General features: G+C 45.0%; 1 pseudogene; it reads left to right on the top strand.

Annotated features, from left to right (window-relative positions):
* The window catches only part of LOC142426492 (cytochrome P450 4A11-like), a 34,222-nt pseudogene extending 27,277 nt beyond the window's left edge, over window positions 1–6,945 (top strand).
* The last annotated feature ends 20,803 nt before the right edge of the window (window positions 6,946–27,748 follow it).

The raw sequence follows: 27,748 nt of genomic DNA, 5'->3' as shown, positions 1-27,748 counted from the left end.
TAGGGACAACAGGCAACGAAGAGGAGCCCTCCAGTCCGTTATCCTCCCTTTTCCTCAGGAAGCTTCTCTGTGGCCGCTATGGCTCTCGGGCCCACCACATCTTGTCTTCCCGCTGAAAGTCTGGGCATCAGTGTGCCTTCCCGAGACGGTGAAGGCCTGAGTGCAGCCCGCTTCCCGATACAGTCCCCAAACCAGCAGCCTGTCTGCTAAGGAGCCAGACACCGCCGTTTGTAAGGAGAGTGAACAGCCCGGCGCTCCTTTCAGAAAGTCATTCATTGCATTAAACTCTGTGGTTTAGAGCTCCGCACCTCTCCTAACAGTGGGTTGCAAGCTGCTTCTTAACATAGACTTTTCTTCCTAATAGCAGCAGATTCTTTTCCCTCTGCGCATTCACTCACTCGTTCTGCAAACGTCACTGAGTGCCTGCAAGTACCCGGCAGGATCTATCCCACGGAAGGGAAACATAAAATTTGATCAAGAACTTTAGAAGACCCATCGGAATATGGAGCCCAGTCCTCCTCATCCCTATTCCAGCAGGGAGCTCTACTCAGCCCTCTAAAGTACTCCTTCAGAGTAATCAACTTCTCTCTTCTGCATCTAGAATGCTCTAGCTTGTCCCACATTTAAAATGATGAAACTAGGCACTCAAATCATTTTCTGTGTGCTGAATTGTCTCAGAACCAAGTGCAGAAACGCAGTTATACACTCATCCCCACCCCTTCCCTTTTCCTCGCTCTGCCTTTCCTTACAGACAGCACTTACATCGGGTTCTTCTCTTCCGTGACCCGTCTCTACTTAGCCCACTCCAAGCCCACAGCCCCTATATTCCCAGTTGCAAGCGTCAGCACAGAAGAGGGAAACTGTGCATTTAATGTATCGCCACTTCCAGTTGGCACGTGCTCAGGCTTATTCCAAACAAAATGTCTTTAAGCACCTATATACTCAAGTATAAGCAGAGTTTTTTAGCACGTTTTTATTTTTTGGGTTTTTTAAAAATCATTTTATGGGGGGCTTGTACAACTCTTATCACAATCCATACATACATCCATTGTGTCAAGCACATTTATACATATGTCGCCATCATTGTTTTCAAAGCATTTTCTTTCTACATGAGCCCTTGATATCAGCTCCTCATTTTCCCCTCCCTCTCCCACCTTCCCTCCCTCATGACCCTTGATAATTTACAAATTATTTTTTTTTTCATGTCTTGCACTGTTCGCCCACCCACTTGTCTGTTGTCCCTGGGAGGAGGTATAGGTAGATCATTGTGACCGGCTCCCCCTTTCTCCCCCCACCGTCCCCTTACCCTCCTGGTATGGCTGCTCTCAATATTGATCCCGCGGACTATATCTGTCCTTGATTCCCTGTGTTTCCAGCTCTTATCTGTACCTGTGTACATGCTCTGGTCTAGCTGGATTTGTAAGATAGAATTAGGGTCATGATAGTTGGGGGGAAGGAAGCATTAAAGGACCAGAGGAAAGCTGTATGTTTCATCGGTGCTACACTGCACCCTTATTGGCCCGTCTTCTCCCCCATAACCCTTATATAAGAGGATGTCCAATTGCTTACAAATTGGCTTTGGGCCTCCACTCCACACGTCCCGTCCCCCCATTCACATTATTATGTTTTGCTCTGGGTGTTTGATGCCTAATACTTGATCTCATCAACACCTCATGATCACACAGACTGGTGTGCGTCTTCCATGTGGGCTTTGTTGTTTCTCAGCTAGCTGGCCACTTGTTTATCTTCAAACTTTTAAGACTCCAGATGCTATATATTTTGATAGTTGGGCACCATCAACTTTCTTCACCACACTTGCTTATGTACTCACTTTGTCTTCAGAGATCATGTCGGGAAGGTGAGCATCATGGAATGCCAATTTAATAGAACAAAGTGTTCTTGTGTTGAGGGAGTACTTGAATAGAGGCCCAATGTCCATCTGCTTCCTTAATACTAAACCTATAAATATATGTACATAGATCTATTTCCCCATCATCATATATAAATCTATTTACATGTGTACATGCTTATATTTAGATCTCTATAAATGTCCTTTGCCTCCTAGTTCTTTCCTGTATTTCCTTTTACTTTCCTCTTTACTTTCCTCTATCATCTTCAGCCTTCATTTGGGTTTCAGTAATTCCTCTCGGTTACATTGCCCTTGATCAAGCCCTATCAGACCTCCTACACCCTCCTCATCAGCGATTTTCAGTCACTTATTCCCTTGTCCCTGGGTTTGTTAACACCCACTTCCTTTCTCCCACCTCCCCCTCTCCCATGCCCCCCAGAACTGTGGTCCTGTTGTTTTCTCCTCCAGATTGTTTATCCTGCTTATCCCATCCAAATAAACACACGATGACAACAATATGCACAAACACAAGACCAAGCACAACAAAGCAACAATAGAAAATAAAACAATAGCAGCAATGACCAAAAAGAAAGAAAGAAAAGCCTATAAATAGTTCAAGGTCTATTTGTTGTCCTTTAGGAGTGTTTTCCAGTTGAGTCTGATGAGGTGCTACACCCTGGCCCCACAGTCTATTCTTGTTGTTCTCTGGGGACTTCACTGCTCTGCTCCCCTTGCTGCTCTGTTGCATGCCCCCACCGTCTCGCCTTGCTGTGGTGGGGTCAGGGTGAGCACAATTCCTGCCATGTGTCTCCAGTGTTGTCCTCCATGACCCTATGGGACAGTGAGGACCATCATGTCTCGTGGTGGGGTGCCCTACGGTCCCTTCTGTGCATTGGCTGTTCTGAGCAGAAATATTGTCCTCAGGGGTTGGTGGGCCAGAATGTGCTCCACTCTCCCTTCCTCCCCTTTCATTTGCTCCTGTGTGCTCTGATCACACATGTCCCTCTCCTTGGGCTGCAACTTCGGTTTCAGCACATTTTTAATGCAGGTTTTGTGGTAAAATTAGGTGCCTCCGCAGATATTCGGGTCAGCTTATACTCGAGTATGCATGGTATGTCTCTCCAGTCAGTGGATGGCTGCAGGCAAGTTCTGCCAGTCATACACTTGTCTTAGTTTTGTGAGGGTGCCTTTTTAAATGTTCTATCCAAACCAGGGACTTCCCAGAAGATCTACTTGACCAGTTAAATTCAAGACAGAGAGGTCAGCTCAGGATGTTGTGGAAGCTATTGTCAGGGGTAGGGGGTGGGGGGAGGTAAAGAGACCCAAGGGGACAGTCCTAATAGATTTTCTTCAAAGACACCAAATGATAACAAGGGCTTATTATGAAAAGGTTTTAAAGAAAATTGGAAATTTCATTGATAAGAAAAATGTCAGAAAAGTTGCAAGGAGGAATTCCCCCATCAAACTTCCTTTTGTTCCCCAAACACTAAAACACATCAGACACACAATTCCAGGCCCTTGAGGAGCCCAAATTTCCGTTTTGACACGATAGAAGGAGAGGGCACGGACTTCTTGAGGGAAATGCCCCCTTCCGATGAACACACCCATACATGAAGGAAATGTTGAGAACCCATAGCTTCACTGTTTGATGATTTTGTTTAATAACTTTTCCCTTGATTATATAGCAACAGTGTTTCAGTCCCCTTCTTAACCAACAGATTGGTGTGTGCAGGAATGATCATAGGGGAAACGCTGCAGGAGTTAGGTTCTAGGATAAGGTGACCAGATTTTAACATTGGTAAAGCGGGACACCATTGATGGGGGTGGGGGGGTCTTGATTAAAAATTTGGTGTATATGGAGCAACAAAAATTTTCATAGAATGCAAAAATAGTATTGTAGTATATTTTTTAATTTCAACATAAATACAATTTACAGATATAATACATTAAAAATATATAGTATTATTTTATTCATTGGCATATTTTTCATTTGAGTGAATTTTTTCACTAGATTTCTGTCATTGTTTAAAAGGTCATGAAATTTTTCACAAGAATTTGTTAAATTGTATTTCACACATAAAATGGCTTTCAAAGTCTCAACAGTTAATTGTGATTTTTCTGATGTCCACACTTTATTTACAGTAGAAAATACACATTCAGTCGCAGCATTAGTTCCTGGTAAGGACAGCGCGTATTCCACAATTTTTAGTGCATTATTGTATGGAACATAGTTTGTTTCAAAATGATGAGATATTTCTAACCATTTGTTCTCTGTTGTGATTTTTGCTGATACCCAAGATTTAACCTTTTCCTTATCAACATATTTTTTAATAATGATACCTCATTAAAAAGATCATTTTCAGAAATATTACTATATGGGAAATTTTTAGTAATATGATCGAATAATTTTTGCACATCATTCCAATTAAGTTCTTGTTTTAATGCAACCCCCCAAAAATTCAATATCATTGTAATGTACCATCCATTCTTCTAAATAATCTATGCAGTTACTATAGTACTTTTTAACGTGATTCATGATATCTGCACGATTTATTGCACCTTGTTCTTCTAGCTGGCTTGTACTATTACGGATAGTTAACAGAAGAAAATTATTTTCTAATCGCTCTTGACACTGAAATTTTAAATTATTAACTTCATTTGCCACTTCAATTACAGAAATTTTGTCACCTTCAATAAGTTTTATAGCATTTTGAAGAAGAACTGCTTGATTGTGTACAAACTCTAGCCAAATTTTTGAAGATTCTTTTTCAAAAAACTCTTCTAAAATTCTAGGACATTTATCCTGTGATAGAAAATAGGATTTCAAAAGATCGCATATTTTCAGAATTCTTTCGACAGCTGGCAAAAGAGCTAACCAGAGTGTTTTACTATATCGAAGTATTTTCTGATATTCAACTTCTGCAGTTTCACGAAATTCTTTAAACATTTCAACGCACACAGTGTATATATAGAAATAGGAATATATTTTAATAACAATATTTTCCACATCTACGGGAAACAAAGCAGCAGCTAGCGTTATGTACTATGTGTGCTGCACAACCAACACCAATAATGTTTTGATTAAAGTTTTTGTTTAATTTATAAAAATATTATTTGTACCTCTTCTCGCATTTCCTCCAAAATTTGCGTTCGTGTTGTCTGCACAATATGCAATCATTTTATGTTTTAAATTTTCCCCAAAATATTAATAATGGAACTGAAAATTATTTCAGAAGTTTCGCCGGGCACAGAAACAAAATCTAAAATTCTAATTTTTATTTCAGTTTCTGAATCAAAAAATCTAATAATGGTTGGAAATAACTTTATATCTTTATGATTAGATGCATCAGAATTTATGGATATAAAATTAATTTTTTCTAGATTTTTGTTTAATTCTGAAAATGCATATGGGGAAAGCACATTACACACAATTGCCTCAGATTTTGTTCTAGTACAGGCAAATTTTTTGTTGATTAACTTTTTGACAACTTGTGATGTGCAGTCCATAGATCTGAAGTAATGAATGTGATTAATAGCATGAAAAGACATAAGTCCTTCTGCTAATGCTAATTTCTTCTCTTCGTCTCCATAAGTTGTTTTCCGAAAAAAATCCTGTATTTTGGAAGAAGATGCAGCAGTATTTAAATATCTTTTATGTTTCTGTGTCTCCAAGGGCTTTGAAATATCATTCTTCCTGCCTTGCGAAATAGAAACCATTACATTTTTCACATTTTACCATGTAATCACTTTTGGTTTTTTAATACAAGGAAATTCACTTCTTAGCTCATCGTGGAATTTGCATCCTCTTTTCTTACCCATTATGTTAAAAATCTTTTTAAAATAATTTTTAATTATATTATAAATTATTATATACATATTGCTTAAAAACACAGCAAGTAGGTACATAGTTACATGAATGTATTTTATTGTTGGTTTATAAATTAAATTAATAAATTAATATATTTTTAATTATTTTAATTTTAATCCTATATTTCTTTCTAAATAATAACAATACTAACTTGTATTATTTTTTTCTCTGAATTTGCCATAATGTAAGTCATAAGTGTCACTTTCAAGGCCAGCACTAGACTTTTTGCTGCCACTATAAAATATAAAGAATATGAGTACTGTCTGCTAAATTCAAGAAAAATTATGTATTTATGAAATAAATAAATAACTTACCTAAATTATCTGAATAGCATATTTGTTGACACCACTTGTTTAACTAGCACTAGCACGCAGTAGAGATGTGTATTGTCTGAGAGACAGTTACAAAATGTTTTTGTCATTGCCAATGCCAAAAAATACCATTATTTCTTAATTCCAAACAATGGTGGTCAAATTCTAACAACTAATCAACAATGCGAACTTTGATAAGCAGTTCTCAATCATCAGTTCTCAACAATTATTTGTTATTATTAAAGTTTAACATTATAAAATTAACAAAAATAATATAAAACTCATATCCTGGTGAAATAGCCACATGGCAACCGATAACTGTATATTCCCTTCTCTTGCCATTCTCTAGCTTGTTGTGCATTCTTTCCAAAAATCAGGACTATTTTTAAACGCCATGGGACGCGGGACAAATTGTTAAAAAGCGGGCCTGTCCCACCAAAAGCAGGACGTCGGGTCACCTTAATAGGAGCTAGGCCGTGAAAAGTAGTAGAATTTTTCCCAAGTCAGGGGATTGTGTGGCAACGTCAAGATCTCTAACTCCATAATCGAGGTGTGTGTGTGTGTGTGTGTGTGTGTGTGTGTGTGTCCTACATGCAGAGAAGGACGGGGTTGGACTTCCTCAAGGAGGTCTTGGTGACTAACGCATAACCCAGCTCAAAACAAGGCCTGATGCTCTTTCCTCCGGAATGTCCCTCCTGGCCCAGGAACTGCACTGGGAAGCAGTTTGCTATGAATGAGCTAAAGGTAGCCGTGGCCTTGACACTGCTCCACTTTGAGCTGTCACCAGACCCCACCAGGATCCTGAGCCTGTTGCAGGAATTGTGTTGAAGGCCAGGAACGGAATCCACCTGCATCTGAAGAAGCTTCGCCAGCCCAGGTGGGACCAGGGGCAGGCTCATCCCGTCGAGTTCCTTTGAACAGTCTCTCGCCTTCCCTCCTGTCTGCTGTCTCCTGTGTACCTACCAATCTTCCACCTGTCTGACCTCCTTCCTCCTGTCCACCAGACTGTCTGACCTTTCTGCCAGCCTTGCTCCAGCTTCCCCCCTACATGTTTGTCTGCCTTGTGACACTCACCTCTGTCTGCCCACCTAACTCCTAATCACTTGCTGACTTCCAGACTGTCTGCCCGTAGTGGATGCCCCAGTGTGCCTGGCCCTTGGGATTGCTGTTTGGTCCCACCTGAATCTCCCCCCCACCCCCCGACATGGTATCGTTCACACGATCCTGTGATTCTTTCCACCCTCCACGACCCTGCCCTGGCAGAATAAAGTACACAATGTTACATGGAGTGTTGGTCCTACCTGGAGAAAGAAGGCAGAGAAGAGGGAGGATGAGGAGACACAGAAGAAAAAAGGCCCTTCTGACGAAGGAAAAGACAGTGCCTGGGACCCTGCGTGCGACCTCCTGTTACCTGAACCCAGCTGGATGCTTCCCAGAAGCCCCTCCTCTCTGTGTCCCTCGAGTCCCAGGCCTCACGTGGGTCCTGAAAGATGCTATGTCTCCTGGGATTTAGAGACAGGACTCCTCCCTCCAGCACACTGGGGCACAGAGAGGGGGGGTGGGTTGCATCCTTATCGCACACTAGCATTTGAGAGCATCTAGAAACCTTCTAGAATTTTTTTTTCCTCAACAGGGGTCCTTGCCGTTGTGATCCAACATGAGGGCCTTGGAAATGCAGGCTTCCATAGCTGAGAATTGTTTGAGAAAAGATCTCTTGCTTGCCCTGTCTCTAGACACCTGTCAGCATTGCTCTGCATATCAAGGTCTGAAGACTCCTCAGGGGGCCCCAGGGCTGAGTGGGAGCTCAGTGGAGACAGTTCTGGAGGGACCACGGGGCTGAGCTGGTTAGAGAGCATATTGAAATCCAGGTAGCAGCCCTGCCTCCTTGCCACAAGAGATCTATTGCTCAGTGCGTTGCCCCACCAGACCCCCTGGCCTCACCTAGGTAGAAGGGCTTCGTCAACCCTGCCACAACATGGTCCCCTCTGTTCAGAGCACCAGGTCCCTCAGTAAAGCAAACAGGTCCTCTGGGTTGGCAGTGTCCCTCCTTCTACCAGTCTTTCTTAACTCCACTGTCCTATGTCCTCCTGCCCACCTTGGGCACAGGTTGCCTCCATTTCTAGTCCAAGACAGTGGCTGCCATCAACAGAGCTGACGCTGTGTGAGGCTGTGGCAATCCCTGCGAAGGGCTTCTCCCCAAGTCTGTGCCTGCAGCCAGGGCATCTCTCCACTCCTCTTTCCTCTCTTGCCCATGGCAGTTTGCAGGGGCGGCTCCACTCTGCCTTGGACAGTACTGAAGAGGAGCGTGGCTGGCCGTTCACTATTTGGCCTAAGGCCTGGGGAAAGAGGAGGGTGGACCCTGAAGCTTCTTGGACAGGAGGTTCATCAGGTCCACTGACATCAGATGTTGCAAGTGAGCTAGGATGGGCCTAGGCTTAAGAAATAAGGCCACAGTGGCCTGAATTGGGGAAGGAGAACCAAAAGCATATCCCCTGGCCACAGAATGCCAAGGGCCTGGGGAGAGAGCTGGAGAAGTGGCCATGCTGACTCCAGGAACTAGCAAGAACCTGGGCTGAGTTCTCACCACGTGCATTCCTCCATCCCAGACACAAAATAAACACTCCCGACAGCCAACCTATCGGGAAAAGGCCATCCCCCCATGACTAATCATGGGTTCGATAGGCGCAATTGTATGGTTAAATATATATATGATAATACATTTATAGAGAATGAGGAGAGATAAAAGAGAGTTTGAAATAATGGAGTCAGACACATTTCATGGTAGCATGCTCACCTCAGCCCCACTTGGTGGTCCACGTGGAGATGGGAGACCGGAGGGCAGGAGAGAAGGGGAGGGGCAAGAGGACAAGAGGAAAGGAAACAGGGGAGCAGAGAACTCTTTATTGCTGACCCAGGCTTATATCTCTTTGGGGGGCATACAAGCCCCCTAGTAACAGGGGTTGCACTATAGGTACTACAGCAATGAGAGGGGGACAATCTAGGGGTATCCACACAATAGGAAGGGGAGGTATTGGGGGTACACATGTGACAAGATGGGCGGATCCCAGATTCAGGATGCAACCTAACTTTGGATGTCACTGAACTGGTTTTACCTGTTCTCTGGCTCTCTGGAAACCATTATCAGTAGGATGTGAACCCCACCTACAGTGAACCAGACAGTAGTCTGACTGCCTTCAGGGAGAATATCTCTAAGCATCTGACCACCCACATGTGCTGGCAAATAGCCTGTAATGTTTGGTATGCCTTAGGAGGAGACAAAACTTCGGGGAAAGTCTCTTTATAACCCCACACCCACCCTCCTACATATCAGAGCAGTCATCGCCCACTCATGCACGTGTATGCATCAGTGCCAGGGGTGGTAGAAGACAGCCGGGCATGTCTGAAGCAGGATCGAGGCAGGTGAGGTGCATTGAGTGGGCTGGCTGGTTCCCCAGCCTCTCCTCCCTTTCCCTCCCAGCACTAGGCTTCTCATTCCTTTGTCCACCTCAAAGTGCTCTCACAGGAGGCTTCAGTATTAATGTTGGAGTTTGAGGGGAAATAGGGCTGGGTCAGAGTCTCCTGCTCAAGTCTCCACCAGAATAATGTCCTGGCAGATTCCTCCGTGGATTTTGAAGTGGGAGCAAGTAGTCCACCCACCCCGCCTCACAGACCCCCTGGCGCAGAGAGATGCAGTGGATGCACTTTAGGTTCAAAGCCACCCATACAAGGGAGGTCCCTGTGATCTCTGGGCTCCTTTTCCGGGTGTGGCTGTTGAGATTTACCTTCTCTTGTGAAGAGAGAGGTGTGACCAGGATCCAAGAAGCAGAGTTGGGAGTGAGGTGTGTGTCACGCAGCTGGAAGGCACATCTGGCCCGGGTTTCTGCACCTTATCTTGGGTTAGGTAGGAAATCCTGGGTGCTGAAGGGTTTTGCCTGCATGAGTAGGTGGCCTGTGGCAGACCTGCCCGGCAGTGGTTTTCTTCGGCTAGGGGAAGCACTGTGAGTGGGAGTGACATTTCCAGGGGCACACTGCCAGGGCTGCAGAGAGATGGTCACAGGCCCCTCTCCTGCCTCCCCCACCTGCACCTGGCAGCCTCTATCCATTGCCCCTTTTCTGCTCCTCATTGTCTCTTGAGTTGGAGCCCGGCCTGAATCTTGTGTATGTCCCATCAGGCAGTGCTGCAGGATTTTCAGAAGAGCATCTCAAATCCACCATGTGATTATACCCTGGAGCCCTCCCCCAATTCCTGCTCCCACTTTTAAACCCTATTCAATTCAAGAACCATCTCTTGCCAAGCCAACCCTCTCCATACCTAACATCTTCATCCAGCCCGCCCAGCAAGCTCAGAGCCCCTTGTAACTGGGAGACACAGGTGCTGACAATGACAGGGAGAGCCTGTTATGGAGTGACTTGTGTCCCCCAAAATGTATACTGGATTTGGGGCTCCTATCCTTGTAACTCTGACCCTGCTTGAGATAGGTAAGTGGCCAAGCTGAGGAAACCTGAGGTCAGTAACTCTGCCCCTTGCTTCCTTGATGATCATAGCGAAAGTTAGTAAACATCACCGGGCGTTCGTTTCCTTGGCTGTAAAAGAAGGGAAGTCACATCTGGCAAAGAGACAGCTGTGAGTGTGCTTTGCAAGGTTACGCACGACACAAAGCACTGTGCGTGGCCCTGAGCGAAGGCAACCTCGCTTTCTCAGAAGTCACCTAGGTCCCTCATTCTTTTGGACTGGAAACCGAGATACACAGTTCTCTGCTCCCTCCCTCTCCTCCCCCCCCCACCCCAATTGAAGGGAAACTCAACAGTCTTGTGCCTTCCTTCAGACGGAAAAAGCAAGTTAATATTTGGATCTAAAAGGCCTCCTCTGACGAATAACAGAAAAGGGAGAGAACGGAGAGTGTAAGACATGAAATAACAACAATAAAATACAATTTATCAAGGATTCACGAGGGTGGGAGGATGGGGTGGTGGGGGAGAAGAGCTGATACCAAGGGCTCAAGTAGAAAGAAAATGTTTTGGAAATGTTGATGGCAACGTATATCCAAGTGTGCTTATGACAATTGAATGATATATTGTCAAAAGATTTGTAAGAGTCCTCTCCCCCCAAAAAATATGACTAATAAAATCAATAAAAAGGCCTCTACCTGGGAGAGGAGCCCTCATGACAGAGTGTGTTATGTGTTAAGCTGCTAACCACAAGGTCATCAGTTGGAAACCGCCAGCCAGTGCCCAGAAGAAAGAGGCGGCTTTCCACTCCCGTCAAGAGTTAGAGTCTCTGGAACATGCAAGGTGCCGTTCTACCATGGCCTAGAGGCTCTCCATGAGTTGGCGTTGACTTGATGGCAATAGGCTGAGTTGGGTTGGGTTTGGGTCTTCCTGAGAAAGAATCAAACTTCCAAAGTCTCACTCCTCGCATTCAAGCATCTATTCATCAGCAGAAAATATTGATTGGTGTCGTCTATAGGCATAGCCTCTGTTTGGTGCTAAGGTAGGATATAGACAGAGAAGACCTGGTGGCCACCCTTGATGGTGTCTTTCTTTGGATACAAACAGATGGGAGAGAGGTTCACTTGTTAATAAAGCTTGATGTCAAGCACGTTTTTTCCATAGCCTTTCTCTCGTACTGTACACATAGTTCTGTATCCTTTTGTCATGTTGTCATATGCTTCGTTCATATCCTTAAAAATTCTCCACAGACCTTGCTTTCAATGGTTCCACCAATCCTACTAACATTGTCAATATCAGTCCATTTCAGTACACTAATACCTAAACTATCAAATTTCATACATTTTATTTTTTAATTTGTTTATTGTTAAAATAGTTTTGTTGGTATATAATTCACATATTATACAACTTAATAGTTCAATAATTATAAGAATTGTTGGGTAATCACCACCACAATCAATTTCAGAACAGTTTCTTCTCATACTTATTTTTGTGAGTTCCCTGTTTTCCCCCAACCTCCCCTGCCATACTCCTAGTCAATTATTAATCCAGTTACTGTCTCTATAGATTTACCTAACCTGGATTTGATATACATGAAATAATACAAAGCACAAACAGAAAGCAAGCAAACAAACAAAAGAAACGTCCAACAATGACTAGACAAAACAGAGAAAAACTTCAATCAAAAATCAAACAGAAAATATTAAAAACTGAAATAACTTAAAAAGGGAGATAGATTGATAAGGTATTGCACTTTAATCAACTCTATTTGTCATAATCGACTTTACAATGTTCTCTGTCTGATAACAAGGCTACTCATATCCTTGAACTATAGTCAGAGGGGATTCACCTTGCTAGATTCGGAAAAGGAAAGAGATCACCTTGGGCGCACGGAATAATCACCACCAGTTGAGATGCAAAAGCGACCAAAGGAGTTTATTCACTACCTCAAGCTAGGGCTTCCCTCCCTCCACTGCCCAGTGCAGTAGGGACCCAGCGTCCAAAGGGGATCGGCCCTGAGTTCTTTGTTAGCTGGGCTTTTATGGGGCAAGGGGCAGGGGGCAGTCTAGTGTTGTTTTTCAAATTCGTTGCAGAAAACTTTTGGCACCAGCATTGTCTAGCGGTAGTTGGTGAATAGTTTTGCGTGTGCCTCTTCCATTGGTCAATCGGTGGTGGGTTGTTGCTTGAATTTCACTGGTTAGGTTATGCTCAGGCGCTGCATCCCGTTGGTCAGTTTGGAACAGGCAATATCTTATCCGATAGAGTTGCCTTAGTGACCAGGAACCTGAAACGGAAACTTTTGCCTATGCCAGACTTTTAGTTTTATACATCCTGTCATGGCGCAAGGTCAGGCAAATACAAGCAAAAATACAATCTAACATTCCCCCCTTTTCTTGTAAAGACTGTTTGGTGTAATCATACTCCAACAATGCGAATAAGCAGGTGGACAGAAGCAAGAAACTTAGCGATTATATTATACATTACATAGTTAATTCAACTTGGTTTAGGAGAGCATAAGTTTGTCTAAGTATCATAAGTTGTACTGTGTTAATGTGGGTTTTTTTTTTTTACAAAAGGAACTAGTTTATTAAGAACACAAGGCCCAAAGGTTAACAAAAGAAGCAGTATTATTACAGGTCCTATGATAGAGGATAGTATTCCACGGGGAACTGTTAAACCACTGAGAGTACCAGCTTTGGTTTTCTGACTGAGCTAATTTTCTGTCTTCAATGCCTTTTCTGATATGTTTCATGGAGTCTTTTATTTTTCCTGAGTGGTCTGCATAGAAACACCATTCTTCATTAAGGGCCATACATAAGCCTCCCTGCTGTAGAAAAATTAAATCCAGCCCTCTACGATTTTGTAGGACTACCTCGGAAAGGAGCTTACAGATTGTTCTAGATGAGTTATTGGATCTTCTAGTCTAGCTAAATTTTCATCACTTAAACTTCGGAGATGGGTAAGCCTGTTATTTTGGTTGCTTAGAGTAGCTATTCCTGCCCGCTCCAGCAGGGCTAACTCCAAGTAACAGAGCAACCGTTAAAACAGTGACAGGTTTGCCTTTAGCTTTCTGGTGGTGTTGGTTTGGCCATTGTAACCATCTATCCTCCCACAAATGGTAAATAACCTGGGGGAAAAGAATTATATTTATACAGAATTCCGTAGCATTGCTAGGGTATAACAACTTGGTATACGGGCAAGAGGAAAGTCTAGAATTTGAACATATTCACATACTACCTTTAGTAGGGATTATTCATTTATTGCTCTGGTTGACTTGAGAATTAATGATTATACATGAGGCTTCTTTTTTTTTTTTTTTGGAAGTTTTCCTACACACGCTCCGATTCCCTGAACATTTTCTATTGTGAAGCCTTTTCTTTTGCGGCTATTCCAGCCACACCTCACATCGGCCTCCTGAATTAAAGTTTTGTTTATAGCTAGGACATCATAATACGAGGGTCCTATACTATAACAAAGGCAACAACTTTTTAGTAGCATTGGGGTTAGTACTGTTTAAAGCATTATACGTTGATACGATTAAATCAAACAAGGGAGAACTGAGATGGGTCCTGTTCTGTGTGTCTTCTGGACCAGCCGTTGAAGTTAAAATACGTAAAGCTTTTGGGACTGGGGTGGCTATTATTTTGGAAGGTTTGGGATGGCTGAGTACTACTGACAAATGGACTAAATCATAATTGGGTCTTCCGTTATACAGATACAAGGCCCACATTACTCCTTGGATCCAGGTTTCCCTGTGATGGTACCGGCTGTGGATGGTGATTTTTATGGTATTATTGGCATCAGCACTATTACTTGACACAAATTTCATTGACACATATTCTTCTTTAGAACGCCATTTCCCATCACCATCATGGGCAGTTACACGAGCCCATTCAGAACAATCGGGCCATCGTGCTTTACTGGAACACCCCCACGATTTTCCTCTGTCTGTACTTCCAGGCCAGGTTGTAGGGCACACATAAAACCCCTGTTTACTCATGACCAGTTTACTATTTGAAGGTGTGCTATACCCGACATACCATGCCACTCGAAGGGCGGGGCCAATTTTTTTTCTTGCCAGAGTTGTTTGAGGCCGAAAAATATTTCAGGGTACTGCATTGCAGTTATTGGGTGTGTTTTACTCACGGTTGCCAGAGTGTCTCCGGTAACTAGATTTTTTAGAGTCCAGGTGTGAATCCAAGGTTCGTGTTGGTTATAGTTGCAGTTTGCCCCGATAATCGCAGAGAGGAATGCCCAGAGGGCCACTGGCCACAGGATCATGGTGGTCTGCTGAGACGTACCCGAAGCGGGTTGGTGGGGTGCTGGGTTGCTGTCTACAGCTTTTCTGGAGGCTCCATTAGGCGGGTATGGCTGTGATGAATCCAGGCAGCTATTCCGTCCACCTTTAAGGCTGTAGGAGAGGTTAGAACAACTTGGTCAGGCTCTTTCCACCTTGTTTCCAGGTTTTCACTATGAAACCTCCAAACCCAGACCTAGTCCCCAGGCGAGTGTTGATGTTGACTTCCATCCGCTTCAGCCTGTTTCATGACATTTTGGTTAACAGCTTGGAGGGTGGCCCAAACGGCAGCTTGTACCCTCTGCAAGGCTTGCATAGCCCCTAATATTTCAGCAGGCCCTGTGTAGGGCGGATTGAACGCTCTAGGGATAATGGGGGGGGGGGTGCTACCATATACAATTTCGAAAGGTGTTAATCCAAGCATGTGGGGGGAATTCTGCACACAGAATATAGCAAACGACAGGAGAGTCACCCAGTTTTCACCAGTCTCAAAAGCTAATTTGGTCAGAGTCTCCTTTAAAGTTCTGTTCATCCTTTCTACTTGCCCAGAGCTTTGCGGATTGTATGCACAATGCAGTTTCCAAGTTGTCCCCAAGCTCGGGCCAAATTTTGAACGACCTCGCTTACAAAAGCGGGTCCATTATCAGATCCAATTGTTTGAGGCATTCCATATCTAGGAACTATTTCCTCTAGCACCTTCTTTGATACTATCAGGGCTGTTTCCCTTTTAGTTGGGAAAGCCTCTACCCAACCTGAAAAAGTATCAATGAAGATTAACAAGTACTTGTAACCATATTTTCCTGGCTTGATCTCAGTGAAATCCATCTCCCAATGTAGCCCAGGTTGCTTACCTCTTTCTCTAGCCTCTTGATGCACATTTATAATTTGACCCGGTTTCATTTCTTGGCAGATACGGCATTGGCTCACCAGCTGTTCTGCAGTCAGTCCTTGGCCTTTGAACTGTAGTTTGGCAGTTGGCAACAATTGCAGCATCTTCCTTTTACCCAAATGAGTGGTGCGGTGTAAATTGTACAGCATCTCTCGTCCCACCTCAGCGGGGAGGATAAGATTGTCCTGGGCCGTTAGCCACGGCGAGCCCTCTTCGGTTAGGGCGTGCAGCTTTGGTTTGGCCCGCAGTTCTTCTTCAGCTGTATAGCCGGGCACACTTGGAATGCACCCCAGTCCTGGAAGACAGAATTGAACAAGGCATACCTGCCCACCTGGTTCTCCAGGTCCATCTCTTTCCTCTTCTTGGACTGCAGCCTTTCTTGCCTCCTTGTCTGTGGCACGATTGCCCTCAGCTTCCATGGGGTCTCCTTTTTGGTGTCCGGTGTGTGCACCACTGCCACAGCTTTTGCCAGTGTCGCGGCCTCCAGTAGCTGCAGCACTTCAGTCTTATTTTCATTTCTTTTCCTTCAGCAGTTATGAATCCTCTTTCTTTATACAAAGTTCCTGTCATATGCACAGTTCCAAAAGCATATATGCTGTCTCTAAAGGCCATTAGCCTTTTACCCTCGGCCAGCTGCAGGGCTTTTGTCAGTGCCATTACTTCAGCCTTCTGGGCAGACATCCCTGTGGGCAGACAGCCGGCCCACACCACATGTCCTTCTTCAGTGACAACTGCTACCCCAGCATACCTTTTACCATTCTGCATGAAACCACTGCCATCTGTGAGCCACACTAGTTCACTGTTGGCGAGGGGCCTGTCGGTCAGGTCTTTTCTGGACAGGTGGATTTCTGCCAGAATTTCAGCGCAGTCATGTTCCACTGGCTCCACCTCCAGGTCCGGCAACAAGGTGTTAGGATTTAAAACAGTGGGAGGGGAAAAGTTATTTGAGGTGCATTTAACAACAGTCCTTGGTGATGAGTGAGCCGAGCATTTGAAATCCACTTCCCTGGAGGTTGTTCGAAAACTCCCTCTATAGCATGAGGGGTGTGGATAACCAGCTCCTGCCCCAGAGTGAGCTTGTCCGCGTCTCTCACTAGCACAGCAGCTGCAGCAATAATCCGCAGGCAAGCCGGCCAGCCGGCCGCAACGGGGTCTAGTTTTTTTGACAGATAGGCCACCAGCCTTCTCCAGAACCTAAGCAGTTGAGTTAGGACTCCTTTAGCTACTCCTTTTACGTCATTTACAAACAAAGCAAACGGCTTGGATGGGTCTGGCAAGGCGAGGGCAGGTGGCTCCAGCATGACCCTTTATTTAAAGTTTTAAAGGCTCACTCCATGGCTATGCTCCATTCCCATTGTTTGGATTCCTTACTTCCCTCGTAGAGGAGCCGGACGATTTCTGCAAACCCTGGTATCCACAGCCTGCAATAGCCCACTGAGCCCAGAAACTCTCTCACCTGCCGGGGCCCTTTAGGAGAGGGTATGCTTAGTGTGGTTTGTTTCATAGCTCCAGTTAGCCACCGCCGTCCATCCTTTAACTTGTATCCTAGGTAGGTGACTTCCCTCTGGCAAATTTGGGCCTTTTTAGCCGATGCCCAATACCCCAACGACCCCAAAGTTTGTAACAGAGCTCGCATTCCTGCCAGACACTGTGACTGGTGGGGGCTGCTAGGAGCAGGTCATCCACGTATGGCAGTAGCGTGAGGGAAGGGTGTTGGGCTCGGTACTCACTCAGGTCCTCATGCAGGGCTTCGTTGAACAGAATTGGCATGCTTTTTAGACCCTGAGGGAGTCTTTGCCAGGTCAACTGTCCATGAACCCCGACTCCCCCTGTCCATCTGTCCACTCAAAGGCAAAGATTTCCTGACCCTTGGGGGCCACGGCAAGGCTAAAGAAAGCATGTTTTAGATCAAGCACAGTATACCATATATGAGTAGGGGGGAGCGAGCTTAACAGCGTATATGGATTGGGCAATGCGATAGTTTATTGTGCCAGGCTGGCCTATAAACACAAGTAGGATTAATTGAAGGGCAGAGGGATAAATGGCTTGGTGAGCCTCGCCTTGCTTGTTCTGTGCCTCAGTTTAAAGGGGTACACTACCTGTGGGATGCCTAGCCTGTGGACTGTGTCATTGCAAGTTGAGGTCCCTTTAATCCCACATGATTGGAATGTTCGTCTCTGAAGCTGGGGACCGACAGTTGGTGACTTGCCTTGCTGTTTGCTGCCTGGGTATATATAGCCCAGCTCTCTCTACAGAAAGGGGCTGGCAACTGGCGGCTCTCAAGCCTTAAAGGACTGCTAGGGTCTCACTGCTTTATAATTTAACTGTTAATTTCTTATATTATCTATCTGTATATATTTTAACGGTTCATTTCTTGTATTGTATATCTATCTTTATAAATATATTTTTATATAATTACTAGCAATCTGGTTTGTCTCTCTAGAGAACCCTGTCCAACACATTTTGGCCCAGGAGTGCTTCTAGAGAAATAAACAATAAATATGGATTTTTTAAATTGGCTTTCCAACCTATTTAGTCTTGACGTGGATATGTCTGCTACTCTTACTCATCCATGGTATGAAATAGCAAAGATAATACCTAAAGTAGCACCACCGGTAGATGGCGTGCTGGATAAAGGAGATGCTCTAGGTGATCGGATGTTTGATATTTTCCAGGAGTTTTGTGATAATGACAAGTACAGGGAAGCGGGTTGGCTGGTCCTTCGTATAATGGAAAGTGTGATTAAGGAGAGGGATGATCTCAGAGCCTCAAAAGCACGCCTCATGTGCAGACTAACAGATTTGAAAACTTCCATCTGTGCTACAAAGGAGAGCCTTCTCTCCTCTAGTAAAAGAGCTGACATTGCTGAGAACCAGGTCCAGAGTCTCATTATATGAGTGGCTGAATTACAACGGCAGCTGAATTGCAGATCTAGAGTAGTGTCTGAAACCAAAGTAAGGGCATTAATTGGGAAAAGTTGGGACCCTGAAACATGGGATGGGAACATATGGGCTGATGATCCAGAAGAAGAGGATATTGGCCCTTAGAAACACCTGAGCAGATTAGCCAAATTATTCAAGTTGATATGCCAGGCGGGGCTGCATCAGTAGCATTACCTGAGGAAGATGCCTCGCAAGATATTGCTGAGAGCACCCAGGAAACACCCTCACCACCCATTATTTCCGCTACACCTGTCACTAAAATGAAGTCTCAGAAACTTCCTAAAGGTGAGGTTGAGATGATTATCCAAGAAGAAGTGAGCTACACACATAAAGACCTGCTCGAGTTCTCAAATACGTACAAGCAAAAGCCTGGAGAATACTTCTAGGAATGGTTACTCAGGGTGTGGGATACTGGTGCACGAAATGTAATATTAGACCAGTCTGAGTTTCTGGATATGGGACCCCTAAGCACAGACTCTTCTTTCAATGTCTCTGTGAGACAGGCTGAAAAAGGATCTAAGTCTTTATTTGGTTGGTTCAATGAAGCATGGACTGCCAGATGGCCTAGATTAGACCAACTTGAAGTACCTGACCTACCTTGGTACACTGTAGAGGAAGGCATCCAAAAGCATAGAGAAATTGGTATGTTAGAATGGATCTATCAAGATATTCCCATAGACCCAAAAAGGGGGTGTCCCTTTACCACAACCATAAGGAACAAGTTTGTGAAGTGGGCCCCAGCATCTCTTAAGACTACTGTAATTGCTATTTTATGTGCACCAGGATTAACAGTGGGCACTGCCCTAAGCGAACTCCGACATTTGCCCACAATGGGGCTGATTGGTCCCCATGATGGTAGAGGGCAGGTGTCAGCACTGAATCTGTAACAGAGACAGGGTGGGCATGGTTATAATAGACAACAAGTTTTCAATAATAATCAAAGCAACCTGTCTCGTGTGGAATTATGGCATTGGCCACGGTGTCCCTACGAATGAAATAGATGGTAAGCCTACTAAATATTTACGTGATCTGTACAGGTGAAAGAATGGTAGATCAGGTGAACAGCAGAATAGACAGTCACGATCGCTCAATCAATTCCCAGACCTGAGCCAGTTTACAGACCCACAACCCCTTGAATGAAGGGGAGGCCGGGTTCCTTGTAAGGAGGACCCTGCTATATCACTGAAGGTTTATACTGTTAGTCTTTCTTCTAGCCTTCCCCAAAGGGACCTGCGGCCTTTCACAAGAGTGACTGTTCATTGGGGGAAAAGAAGTAATCAAACTTTTCGGGGATTACTAGACATCGGCTAAGAACTGACACTAACTGCAGGAGACCCAAAATGTTTTGAAGGCCCACCAATCAGAGTGGGGGCTTATGGAGGTCAAGTTATCAATGGAGTTTTAGCTCAAGTACGCCTCACTGTGGGTCCAGTGGGCCCCCGGACCCATCCTGTGGTTATTTCCCCAGTTCCAGAATGCATCATTGGAATAGACATACTTAGTGACTGGCAGAACCCCCATATTGGATCCCCAAAATGTGGAATAAGGGCTATCATGGTAGGAAAGGCCAAGTGGACACCATTAGAATTGCCATTACCTAGGAAAATAGTAAACCAAAAGCAATACCGCATTCCTGGAGGGATTGCAGAGATCAGTGCCACCATCAAAGACTTGGAAGATGCAGGGGTGGTGATACCTACTACATCCCCATTTAATTCACCAATTTGGCCTATAAAGAAGACAGATGGATCCTGGAGAATGACAGTGGATTATCGTAAACTTAACCAGGTAGTGACTCCAATTGCAGCTGCTGTCCCAGATGTGATTACATTGCTTGAGCAAATTAATACTTCTCCTGGTACATGGTATGCAGCTATTGATCTGGCTAATGCCTTCTTCTCCATACCAGTCTCAAAGGACCACCAGAAGCAGTTTGCCTTCACCTGGCAGGGGCAACAATATACTTTCACAACTCACCCCCAGGGGCACATCAACTCTTCTGCCCTGTGCCATAATTTAGTCTGAAGGGACCTTGACCAACTGTCTATTCCACAAAATGTCACACTGGTCCATTATATTGATGACATTATGCTGACTGGACCCACTAAGGAGGATGTATCAAAGACTCTAGATTCATTGGTACAATATCTGCATACAAGGGGTTGGGAAATTAACCCAACAAAGATTCAGGTACCCTCCACATCAGTAAAATTTCTAGGGGTACAGTGGTGTGGGGCATGTCGAGATATTCCTACTAAAGTGAAGGATAAGCTATTGCATTTAGCTCCCCCAAGGACCAAAAAAGAGGCACAACGCCTAGTGGGCCTCTTCGGATTTTGGAGGCAATATTTTCCTCACTTGAGTGTTCTACTTCGACCTATTTATCAAGTGACATGAAATGCCTCCACTTTTGAACAAGAAAATTCTCTTCAACAAGTTCAGGCTGCCATGCAAGCTGCTTTGCCACTGGGACCATATGATCCAGCTGACCCAATGGTGCTAGAGGTGTCAGTTGTAGATAAAGATGCAGTGTGGAGTCCTTGGCAGACCCCTATTGGTGAATCACAGCGTAGACCATTGGGATTTTGGAGTAAAGTCTTGCCATCCTCTGCAAACAACCAATCCCCCTTTGAAAAACAGCTGTTGGCCTGTTACTGGGCCTTGATGGAGACTGAACGCCTCACCCTGGGCCACCAAGTCACCATGAGGCCTGAATTACCTATCATGAACTGGGTATTGTCTGACCCACGTAATCATATAGTTGGACGTGCGCAGCAACATTCCATTGTTAAATGGAAGTGGTATGTACGAGATCGGGCCAAAGCAGGACCTGAAGGAACAAGTAAGCTGCATGAAGAAGTGGCCCAAATGCCCACAGTCTCCACTCCTGTCACATTGCCTCCTTTCTCCCAGTCTGCACCTATGGCCTCCTGGGGAGTTCCTTACCATACTTTAACTGAAGACCAAAAAAGTCATGCTTGGTTTATGGATGGCTCTGCATGATATGTAGGTGCCACTCGTAAGTGGACAGCAGCAGCACTACAGCCCCTTTCTGGGATCTCCCTAAAGGACAGTGGTGAAGGGAAATCTTCCCAATGGGCAGAACTTCGAGCAGTGCACCTGGCCGTTCAGTTTGCATATAAGGAAAAATAGCCAGATGTGAGACTGTATACTGATTCATGGGCTGTGGCTAATGGCTTGGCTGGACGGTCAGGGAATTGGAAGGACCATGATTGGAAAATTGGTGACAAGCAGGTGTGGGGAAGAGGTATGTGGATAGACCTCTCTGAATGGGCCAAGAAAGTAAAGGTAATTGTATCTCACGTGAACGCTCACCAAAGAATTACCTCTGAAGAGGAGAACTTTTATAATCAAGTGGATAAGATGACATGCGCTGTGGAGATTGGTCCTCCTCTTTCCTCTGCCACTCCTGTTATCGCCCAATGGGCACATGAACAAAGTGGACATGGTGGCAGGGATAGAGGTTATGCTTGGGCACAGCAACATGGACTTCCACTCACCAAGGCTGACTTGGCCACTACCACTGCTGAGTGTCCCACTTGCCAGCAACAGAAACCAACATTAAGTCCAAGATATGGGACAATTCCTCGGGGAGATCAACCAGCAACTTGGTGGCAAGTTGATTACATAGGACCACTTCCATCATTGAGGGGACAGTGTTTTGTTCTTACTGGAATAGACACCTACTCTGGATATGGATTTGCTTTCCCTGCATGTGATGCTTCTGCCAAAACTACCATTCGTGGACTTACAGAATGCCTCATCCACCGGCATGGCATCCCACATAGCATTGCTTCAGATCAAGGAATTCACTTTACAGCAAATACAGTGCGACAATGGGCCCATTCCCATGGAATCCACTGGTCATATCATGTTCCTCATCATCCTGAAGCTGCCGGCTTGATAGAACGACGGAATGGGCTCCTAAAGTCACAATTACGGCGCCAACTAGGTGGCAGCAACTTTCAGGACTGGGGCAATGTTCTCCAGGAAGCTGTATACGCTCTAAACCAGCGGCCAATATATGGTGCTGTGTCTCCAATAGCCAGAATTCATGGGTCCAGGAACCAAGGGGTGGAAGCTGGAGTGGCACCACTCACTATTACTCCTAGTGATCCACTTGCAGCATTTTTGCTTCCTGTCCCAGCAACCCTGTGTTCCTCAGGCCTGGAGGTCCTGGTCCTGAAGGAAAGAACTCTCCCACCTGGAAACACAGCACGGATTCCACTGAACTGGCAGCTGAGAATGCCCCCTGGGCACTTTGGACTTCTCATGCTTTTGGATCAACAGGTCAGGAAGAGTGTCACCGTACTAAGTGGGGTGATTGATCCTGATTACCAAGGAGAAATTTGACTGGTACTACATAATGGAGGTAAAGAAGAATATGTCTGGAATCCAGGAGATCCCATAGGCCGACTCTTAGTGTTACCATGCCCTGTTATTAAAGTAAATAGTAAGTTACTGCCATGGTCCAGCCACAGCAGGTTCGGGTCCCCCGCTAGGTGGGTAAGGCTTTGATGAGTGAGAGACAGAAATCACACAACTCAAAGGTTGCGGTGACTGTTCCAATTTTATTCATGCAAAGCTTCAACTTATATATTCTTTTTCTTGGCTTAAGGCTTATGATCTGAGATCATACATTAAGAAATTCTCAGGCCACAAGACCGTAACAAGTTACATCAATCACATCATGATTCTTGGTTAAAAATTAGTACATCTTGAAACTGACACATTTTCATACAAGGGTGACAGACATAAACCTCCTAACAATAACTGAGCACACTTCATCCAACTAGGGCGCATTGTTCTAATTATGAGATCAATAAAACATGAATACATTTCATTATCAAAAATTACTTGACAGGCTTTGGCTGTTCTTTCTGTTCTTTCTTAGGCTGTTTTTAAGGCTTTCATTTCTTGCTCTTACTTTTCCACTAAGTTCCCATAAATTAAACTCCCAAAAGTCTTTCTGTACCAAGGTATGAGTTGCCTCACAATAGGTAGCTTTGCTGCAGTGTACTTCAAACATCACGGAGGCCCTCTTCTTGCTAACCGTTCCATAAATCTTAAACTACTAAAAGGAACTTGTACACCTTTCTTTGTTAACTATTCTTAGGCCATTTTCATTGTAAGCCCTCATATAAGGTAAATCAGGGCCAGGAACTCTGTTTCTCTTTGGGTTATTTCCTAGAGGGGGATGCCGTATTCTGCCCCCTATGCGGTAACCAAGATAAGGAAAGGGAAAAACTGGATGATAAACTTTTTTAGCCCAAAAGCACTCCAAATAATTGTGGCAAGGCCAATCAAACAAGTCCAAATACATATCAAGAGCGAGTTTGGGCAGCCAACTCCCACCATCCAGCTTCTCTGAAGCCGGGCCAGGCGTCATTCGACTCTGTCTTTGACATCACGCAGCAGAACTGGTCCCCTCAAGTTACAGCAACCCAATCCTAACAGGACTTATAATGACCCAGACCCCTCAGGAATGAAGGTCTGGGTCACCCTGCCAGGCCAAAAACCACAGCCAGCTGAGGTGCTTGCTGAGGGCAAAGGTAATACAAAATGGGTGGCAGTAGAAGGTAGTTCTACCTATCAATTATGACCACGTGATCGATTACAAAAGCGAGGCTTGTAATTGTCAATGTATATTCTTTGTATGTGATTATTGCATATATTTCCTTTGTTCAAGTATGATATATCAGATATAATTTGACTCAGTGTGTTTTCATTTATGTGTATGATAGATGATTGATGATAAGTATAAGTGTGATTTCATTAATATCTGGAAATTATGTATGTATGGGTAAAGAATTGTGTACAGGTGCCAGGTTGGCAAGAGGTGGATTGCGATAGTTTATTGTGCCAGCCTGGCCGATAAACACAAGTAGGATTAATTGAAGGGCAGAGGGATAAATGGCTCGGTGAGCCTCACCTTGCTTGTTCTGTGCCTCAATTTAAAGGGGTACACTACCTGTGGGATGCCTAGCCTGTGGACTGTGTCGCTGCAAGTTGAGGTCCCTTTAATCCCACACGATTGGAATGTTCGTCTCTGGAGCTGGAGACCAACAGTTGGGGACTTGCCTTGCTGTTTGCTGCCTGGATATATACCCCAGCTCTCTCTACAGAAAGGGACTGGCAACTGGCGGCTCTCAAGCCTTAAAGGACTGCTAGTGTCTCACTGCTTTATAATTTAACTGTTAATTTCTTGTATTATCTATCTGTATATAATTTAACAGTTCATTTCTTATATTATATATCTATCTTTATAAATATATTTACATATAATTACTAGCAATCTGGTTTGTCTCTCTAGAGAACCCTGTCCAACACAGGCACCATAGGGTGCATGTCAACTACACGCTTATTAACCTCGCGTAGGTCCTGTACCGGGCAACATTCCTGCCCACCAGGTTTCTTGACAGGAAGAGCGGTGTATTCCAGGCGGACTGACATTTGCACAGGATACCTTTGTCTAGCATTTCCTGTGGCAAGATTTGACGCAGAATCCCCCTAATTGGATTTTAAAAATTGCAGACCTAAGTCTTGGTTGCTAACAAAGTTCAGGCAATTTTTTTTTTTTTTTGCCACCAGAGGTATGGGATATTGTTGGACTCGGACTGGCTTTGTCCCAGGTTTGAGTTCAATAAAAATGGGGGCCGATGTCGAACCCATGCAGGTGTTCCAGTCTCAGCCCATGCTTCTGGAAAGTCTTTTAACCATTGGTTGATGTCAACCACCGAGGGGCCTGGTTCGGGTTGAAATATTCAGTATCCATCGGCCAGATTTACTGTAAGGATTGATATTTGTCCTGGTCGGTGGTGTGGAGTAGTCAAAAGTCGCCCTTTTGAGTCCGTCAAGTGGACCTGTCCGTTTTCAAAGTATATTTGGCCATTTAACTTGGTTAAAATGTCTCTTCCTAGCAAGGGTGTCGGGCACTCGGGGATGAGCATGAACGAGTGACTTACCCGACCCACTTTGAGGTCCACTTTGTGGTTAGAACTCCATTGGTAACAGTTGGTCCCCGTGGCATCTTGCACCCAGCTGGTACAAGACGACAGTTTTCCATTGTCGTGGGTGAGGACCAAGTGTTCTGCCCCGTGTCAACCAAGAAATCAACCGGTTTCCCCTCCACCAATAAAGTTACCCTGGGTTCGGGGAGGGTTTCCGAACCCCGTCCCCCCTAGTCACTATCTTCTTTGGTTCCTGCATGAAAGATGGGTTTATTGTTTATTTTTATTTCTTTGTCCAATTCCCAGCCCTCCTTCCCACATTCCAATATCTTTTTCTTCCGGGGACAGTGGTCATCCCAGTGCCCCCTTCCTGACAATACCAGCACCCAACCTCTCCCTTTCTTAATCAACACTTCTTCTCGTTTCTTTTTTTCTGGACAGTCACGCGCCCAATGACCTTGATTTTTACAGTAGGCACACTGGTCTTTGTCAAGCTTGACTCTGTACCTGCTCCTTCCCCTGGATCCCTGGGCGCGTTCTTGGCGTCTTCCCACAGCCACCACTGACTGCCACCATTACTTTAGCTACTTCCCTGACTACCTTCTTTGTTTCCCCTGCTTGAAACCTCCCATCTTCCATTCGCTGTCTCTCCTTCCTTTCCTCTGTGGTCTCTCTATTGTTGTACACCTTTTCTACCACCTTCAACAGGTCCTTCAAAGTCTTTTCCCCCAGTCTCTCTACTCTCTGTACTTTTCTTTTAATATCTGGTGCGACCTGATTAATAAAAGCCATCATCACTGCAGCCCTACTCTCCTCAGACGACGGGTCCATGGGTGTATATAGTCTGAAAGCTCCCATGATGTGTTCTAGAAACAGCGGAACTTTCCTGGGGACCTTGCCTCACTCACATCACCTACTTTGGCCAAATCAGTCAGCTTCCTTGCTGCCACTCGGAGACCAACCACGAGAACCTGGTGATAAACTCAGAGCCTCTCCCTACCTTCTGGTTCATTGAAGTACCATGAGGGTCTTTCCAGGGGAAATGTCCGGTCGATCACCCTAGGGTTCATTGTGGGCTGGCCATCTTCACCCGGCACCCGCCTCCTAGCCTCCTGTTGGATTCGCTTTCTTTCTTCTGTGTTGAAGAGAATGTGGGGAAGCTGCTGGTAATCATCCCAGGTGGGCAGATGCGTGAACAGAACAGAGTCTAAGAGGTTAATAATATCCTGAGGGTTTTCAGGAAACTTAGCATTCTGAGACTTCCCATTATATAAGTCGCTAGTGGAAAAGGGCCAGTATTGGAGGGCCTGTTCCCCGTCATCCCGCACAGGGCCAACTGCCCGCAGCGGCAGGGCCTGGGCAGAGCAAGATGCTGGGTTGGAACTGGAAAGTTTTAAATCCTGGCCCAACGGCCCAACCCAACCGTGGCAGGCCCCACAGGAGTTTGAATAGGAAGAGAGGGAGGACTGGGAGGGGGAGGACTAGGGGAAAAGGAGACAGGTGAGGGTGGAAGCGCGGGGAAAGGGTAGGCATAGGAGGAGAAATTGTCGGTGGGAAATGGTTGGGGTTTTAAGGGAGTGGCACTTGCCAGGTCTCTTCTGCATCCTCAGGCAGTGACTCTGCCTCAGCCTGCAAAACTTTTGGGTGAACTTTGTTAGCAACCAAGACCTAGGTCTGCAATTTTTTTATCCAATTAGGGGGATTCTGCGCCAAATCTTGCCACACCAGGACATAAGGTATCTGGTCAGGATGGCCTTCTGGTCCGGGTCGGAAGACAACGTCTTTCACTTTTTGGATGATCGGTAGACTAAAGGTTCCCTCATTTGGCCATCCAACTCCAAACATCGGCCACTCTGAACAACAGAAAATAATTAGTTTCCCCTTTATAATTTCCACAGAAAGATTATTTGCTCTAGTCTTAACTTCCTTAAAATTATCCAGCAATAGGGACAACAGGGTGCTGGAGGAGCCACCCATAGCTGTGGAAAAATAAATGATTAAAGACAAGACAAGCGACATGAAAGCGAGACAGACAAACAACTTGTGTCACGGACTAAACAAAGAGGACGGCCACACAGTGGCTGCAGACTCTCCAAGGCACCTAACGCCTCCCCGTCCAAACAGACCCAGTATGTCAGAACTCAGGTCTGGACTTTAACCGGAACTTATCAG

Source organism: Tenrec ecaudatus, chromosome 1 (genome assembly GCF_050624435.1).
Source record: "Tenrec ecaudatus isolate mTenEca1 chromosome 1, mTenEca1.hap1, whole genome shotgun sequence".
Classification (NCBI taxonomy): domain Eukaryota; kingdom Metazoa; phylum Chordata; class Mammalia; order Afrosoricida; family Tenrecidae; genus Tenrec; species Tenrec ecaudatus.
This window is presented reverse-complemented; position numbering and strand designations above follow the sequence as displayed.